The sequence below is a fragment of the Myxocyprinus asiaticus genome, chromosome 33 (genome assembly GCF_019703515.2).
Source record: "Myxocyprinus asiaticus isolate MX2 ecotype Aquarium Trade chromosome 33, UBuf_Myxa_2, whole genome shotgun sequence".
Classification (NCBI taxonomy): Eukaryota; Metazoa; Chordata; class Actinopteri; order Cypriniformes; family Catostomidae; genus Myxocyprinus; species Myxocyprinus asiaticus.
In genome coordinates, this window is record NC_059376.1 from 35430910 (window position 1) to 35437638 (window position 6729).

Genomic DNA, 6729 nt, shown 5'->3' on the forward strand with positions numbered 1-6729 from the left:
CCTCAGCTTGAACACGTAAGTGTCTTTTAATGTCTCCGGAGTCTGAGGATTTTTACTTCTTTGCCATGTTTACCTCAAAAAGCAAGTATGTAACTGGGTGTATTGAATCTCACCAGATTATAACATGAAAATAATTAAAAAACAAGCAAAGTTCGCAGAGCTCGTGTCTCACACATCTGCTTCTCGCACGGCGTCCCCGGAAATCCGACGTAAGTGTCTTTTAATGTCTCCAGAGTCCAAGGATTTTTTTAATTCTTTGACATATTGTCTTCCTAGAACAGTTATGGAACAGAGTGTATCGAATCTCATCGGTTTATATGATAATAGTGTTAAAACTAACAAAGTGAGCAGAGCTCACCGTTCACACGTCCGAACCTCGCACAGCATCACATGACTCCTGACACTAACTGACTTTAAAGGAACATGCATTAGATTTAATTGTGTGACACCAAGTTTTTTTTATAATCTGTTCAGAGTTTGAAAGTCGGGCAGTGTAATCCAGCCTTTTCACTGCACTGCACCATGCTTCATTGCACATAACTGTACTATGCTAAACTTTACTGCATCTCACTGCACTGTACTTTACTGCACTTTACTTCACTGAATCACACTGAACTTTACTGCATAGGACTTACCTAATCTTTACTGCACTGGACTTTACTGCACTTGGACTCAAGATGGCGCCGAGTATGGCTGCTGCGTTGCGAGCTACGACACAACATAGTAGTGTTTTGTTTGTTTTGTTTACAATTCTTATGTTTTTTGTCTTGGATGTTGTCTGCCTTATTGTCTACGACAGACAAACACTTTTGGACGTTGGTTCAGCAATTTCACACCGTAAACCGGACTTCAAATTCCTCAATGCCGACCCGCTCTTTACAAACACGCAAGCGAAGCCCTTTGTCTGGGCAGCCCGGCCGCGAAAACACAAAAGGAAAAGGGGAAACAGAGCTGGTGTTCTCATCAGAGTAAGACGCCATGCAAATCGACCCCCGCTACCCACTATTCTACTGGCAAATGTTCAGTCTCTGGATAACAAGCTCTGCGAGCTGAAAGCGCGGATCTCTTTCCAACGAGAGACGAGGGACTGCTGCATTATCTGCCTTGCGGAAACTTGGATGTCTGTGGAGATTCCAGACTCAGCCATTGAACCCGCGGGGTTCTCCGTGCACCGAGCGGACAGAGCGAAAGACCTCTCGGGTAAAAGCAGAGGTGGTGGAGTATGTTTTATGATCAACAAATCCTGGTGTGATCAGAGGAACGTACATTCTCAAGTCTTTCTGCTCTCCTGATCTGGAATTTCTCATGCTTCTGTATCGACCATTCTGGCTACCGAGGGAATTCACAGCGGTCATTATCACTGCTGTGTACATCCCGCCACAAGCCGACACAGACCGGGCACTCAAGGAACTGTATGGGATTATAAGTGAGCAGGAAACCGCGCACCCTGAGGCCACGTTCGTTGTGACCGGGGACTTTAATAAAGCCAGTTTAAAATCAGTCGCACCAAAATACCACCAGCACATTAGTTTCAACACACGAGGGGACCGGGTTTTGGACCATTGCTACTCTCCCTTCCGGGATGGCTACAAATCCCTCCCCCGCCCACCATTTGGCAAATCAGACCACTCTTCCATTCTGCTTCTGCCCGCTTACAGGCAGAAACTGAAACAGGAAGCACCCACCCTCAGAACAATCCAGTGCTGGTCGGACCAATCAGACTCTACACTACAAGACTGTTTTGATCACACGGACTGGGAGATGTTCCGGTCCACCTCTGATGACGACATCGAGGTTTACGCTGATAACGTAATGTGTTTCATCAAAAAGTGCGTGGAGGACGTGGTTCTGACCAGAACAATACGGATCTATCCGAATCAGAAACCATGGATAAATAACGATGTTCACGCGGCACTTAATATGCGGACCTCCGCTTTTAATTCCGGGAACGCGGAGGAGCATAAACAAGCCAGTTATGCCCTCCGAAAAACTATCAGAACCGCAAAACGGCAGTACAGGAGCAAGATTGAAGGACAGTTTAACACCACCAACTCTAGAAGCATGTGGCAGGGAATTAACATCATCACGGACTTTAAAGGGAATAAAAACTCCACCATGAACACCGCTGCCTCTCTCCCGGATGAGCTAAATACTTTTTATGCTCGTTTTGAGGGAAATAACACCGCCCTCGTGGAGAGAGCTCTCACGGCCGAAGCTACAGAGGTTAGTTCACTCTCCGTCTCTGTAGCGGATGTAACACGATCCTTCCGACGGGTAAATAACCGCAAAGCCGCAGGCCCAGGCGGCATTCCGGGCCGCGTCATCAGAGCATGCACAAACCAGCTGGCTTGTGTTTTTACGGACATTTTCAACCTTTCCCTCTCTTTGTCTGTAGTCCCCACATGCTTTAAAACATCCACCATTGTGCCTGTTCCAAAGCAATCAAAAATAACTTGCTTAAATGACTGGCGTTCTGTTACTCTGACCCCCATCATCAGCAAATGCTTTGAGAGACTAATCAGAGATTACATCTGCTCTGTGCTGCCTCTCTCTCTTGACCCGTTGCAGTTTGCTTACCGCAACAACCGCTCCACTGATGATGCCATTGCATCTACAATACACACTGCTCTCTCCCACCTGGAAAAAAAGAACACTTATGTGAGAATGCTGTTTGTAGACTACAGCTCAGCATTCAACACCATAGTGCCCTCCAAGCTAGATGAGAAACTCAGGGCTCTGGGCTTAAACAGCTCGCTGTGCAGCTGGATCCTGGACTTCCTGTCAAGCAGACGCCAGGTGGTTAGAATAGGCAGCAACATCTCATCACTAACCCTCAACACTGGAGCCCCACAGGGATGTGTTCTTAGCCCACTACTGTATTCCTTGTACACACATGACTGTGTGGCAACACATAGCTCCAATGCCATCATTAAGTTTGCTGATGACACGACGGTAGTAGGTCTGATCACTGACAATGATGAAACAGCCTACAGAGAGGAGGTGCACACTCTGACACACTGGTGTCAGGAGCACAACCTCTCCCTCAACGTCAGTAAGACAAAGGAGCTTGTGGAAGAAAAGAACTTCAGAAGAAAAGACAGAGAACACAGTCCCATCACCATCAATGGAGCACCAGTGGAGAGAGTCAGCAGCTTCAAGTTCCTGGGTGTCCACATCACTGAGGAACTCACATGGTCCATCCACACTGAAGTCATTGTGAAGAAGGCTCTTCAGCACCTCTTCTTCCTGAGACAGCTGAGGAAGTTTGGAATGAACCACCACATCCTCACACGGTTCTACACCTGCACTGTAGAGAGCATCCTGACTGGCTGCATCTCCGCCTGGTACGGCAATAGCACCGCCCACAACCGCAAAGCACTGCAAAGGGTGGTGCGAACTGCCAGACACATCATCAGAGGTGAGCTTCCCTCCCTCCAGGAAATATATACAAGGCGGTGTGAAAAAAGCTCGGAGGATCATCAGAGACTCCAGCCACCCGAGCCATGGGCTGTTCTCACTGCTACCATCAGGCAGGCGGTATCGCAGCATCAGGACCCGCACCAGCCGACTTCATGACAGCTTCTTCCCCCAAGCAATCAGACTTCTGAACTCTTGATCTCCCACGATCAAAATACATCAGCACTGCACTTTATTACCCTTACTCTTATATCTCACACCGGACTGTCATAAATTATATTATTATTATATTATATTCTCTCTTAACAACTGACTATAAACCGACAGCCTGAATGTCAATACAGTACAATACTGTACATTCTATATATACTACTATATATACTTTTTTATAAATTTTTATTTTTTATTTTTTATATTTTTTATTTTTATTGAATAATGTGTATCTATATAGTGCGTATTGTATACTGTACAGTGTATGTTATTATTTGTATATTGTTGAGTGTAATTGTGTATATCAGATGTTTAAATTGTGCTGTGTTAATTTGATGTTATTGTAAATTGGTACTGTCTCATCACTGTCACGACTGCTATGTTGATCGGAACTGCACCCAAGAATTTCACACACCATTGCACTTGTGTATATGGCTGTGTGGCAATAAAGTGATTTGATTTGATTTTGATTTGACTTCACTGCATCTCACTGCATGTACTTTACTGCACTGTACATTGCTGCATCACACTGTACTTCACTGCATCAGACATACTGTACCTGCTCTTAACTGCAACACACTGGACTTCACTGTTATTACAGCACTGCCCACGACCACGGAGGTCGTTCACCAGTCGCTGCCAGTGCCCACAACCATGGAGGTCATTCACCAGTCACTGCCAGTGCCCACAACCACGGAGGTTGTTCCCCAGTCGCTGCCAGTGCCCACAACCACATAGATCATTGCCCAGTCGCTGCCAGTGCCCACGACCATGGACGTCATTCCCCGGCTGCCAGTGCCTATGACCACGGAGGTCGTTCCCCAGTTGCTGCCAGTGCCCATGACCACAGAGGTCGTTCCAGAGTTTCTGCCAGTGTTCACGACCACAGAGGTCATTTCCCAGTCATCCAGGACTCTTAGCCTCGAGCCTCCCACAGCTTCGCTCCTTGAGCCTCCCATGGCTCCGCCTTCCACGGCTTCACCCCCTGGAGCCTCCCATGGCTCCGCCTTCCATGGCTTCGCCCCTCGAGCCTCCCATGGCTCCACCGCTTGAGCCTCCCATGGCTCCGCCTTCCACAGCTCCACCCCTCTAACCTCCCACGGCTCCACCCCTCGAGCCTCCCACGGCTCCACCCCTCAAGCCTCTCCCGACTCTGCCTTCCACGGCTCCGCCCCTCAAGCTTCCCATGGCTCCACCTGCCTTTGTCAAGCCTCTCCCAGCTCCACCCACAGAGTCTTCCATGGCTCCGCCTGCTCCCCCTGAGACTCTTCCTCCAGCGGCTCCACTCGCTCCCTCAGAGACTCCTCCTCCAGCGGCTCTGCCCACCTCTCCTCCAGCGGCTCCGCCGCCTGACCCAGTCCCTGTCCTGTGGCTGCCTCCCAGGCCTCCTGACCCTGTCTCGGCCCTGTGGCCACCTCCCAGACCTCCTGACCCTGTCTCGGCCCTGTGGCCGCCTCCCAGGCCTCCTGACCCTGTCTCGGCTCTGTGGCCGCCTCCCAGGCCTCCTGACCCTGTCTCGGCTCTGTGGCCGCCTCCCAGGCCTCCTGACCCTGTCTCGGCCCTGTGGCCACCTCCCAGGCCTCCTGACCCTGTCTCAGCCCTGTGGCCGCCTCCCAGGCCTCCTGACCTTGTCTCAGCCCTGTGGCTGCCTTCCATGACTCCTGACCCAGTCCCTACCCTGAGATGGTCTCCTTGGTCTCCTGGCCATCTGCCTGATCTACTCCGGTCTCCTTGGTCTCTTGGCCATCCGCCTAATCTGCTCCGGTCTCCTTGGTCTCCTGGCCGTCCACCTGATCTGCTCCGGTCTCCTTGGTCTCCTGGCCGTCCGCCTGATCTGCTCTGGCCTCTTTGGTCTCCGGCTCCACCTTGGTCCTCACTCCCACCGGCTCTGCCTCGGTCTTCCGAGCCCCCAGCTCCAACTCAGCCCTCTGAACCTCTGGATCCAGCTTGGTCCTCCGAGCCTGCAGCGTCGCCCTGGCTCTCCATCCCTCCGGCTCTGCCTTGGTCTCAAGCCTTCCTGACTTTGCCTTGTTCCTCTGCTCCCCTGGAATCCGCTCCTTAAAGGGGGGGCTATGTCACGTATTTGTGCTTAGACTTTTATTTTGAAATTCTTGTTTAGTTCCCCATTCCTGTTAGTTTTGTAGTCCTTTGTAGTTTCTTGTCATGATTGGTTTCCTCTGATTGTTTTCCCCAGGTGTTCCTCGTTCCCTTGTTTGCCCTTGTGTATTTAAGCCCTTGTTTCCCCTGGTTTCTTTGTCAGTCTTCACATGTTGTCATGTTCTGTGCCTGGTTCCTTTGTTTCCTTTTATTCTGAGATACCTTGTTTATCTTTTGTTTCATTAAAAGCTGCATTTAGATCCTCATTCCTCATCTGCCTCATCACAGCTCGTTAGCTCCAGTTTGCAGATTTTGGGCCAGAAGGAACTGACAGATTTCACAGAATATCAACAAAACAGCCAGCTGAGCATCCATGTTTGTTTACATCTGAGTGTCATGCATCCCTTAGTAAAGGGAAAGCATGTGTTGCTGCACTGCATGAGTTTGTTGTTTTCAGATCGACTTGACAGTCAGGTAGTGTGTGATCCTCCATCGTTTGGTGTGAGATGCCCAGTTATATTCTGTAGCCTTTTACTTTGTAAGTGTGTGATGCCTAGTATTTTTATAATCTTATCAGATTTTTTAAGTCATTTAATGAAATCTGTAGACCAATTTGTTTCAGTGTTATGTTTTGCTGAGTAGTTACCATGATTACATAGAAGTTCTTCACCAATGTAAGATGTAGATAGATATACAGTACAGCATAGAGATATACAGTAATGTCCAAAGTTCTAAGACCACTAATCAAGTTTTAAAAAAAATTATAATAATCAGCATAACAATTTAAGTTTAATTTACATGAATTTCAGTATTTGGCATGCCCTTTAGCTTTAATGACACAGCATGCATTTGAGCTGGCATGGACCTGATGATCCATGTTATCCCATTTTAATGTGGTCTCAGACATTTGGACCCCATTGTATATGCATATTCACCTAACAAAAATGGATGCTATTTTATTGTGCATAATGTCTTCTGTGTATTACTTTATTTGCTCATTTAGCA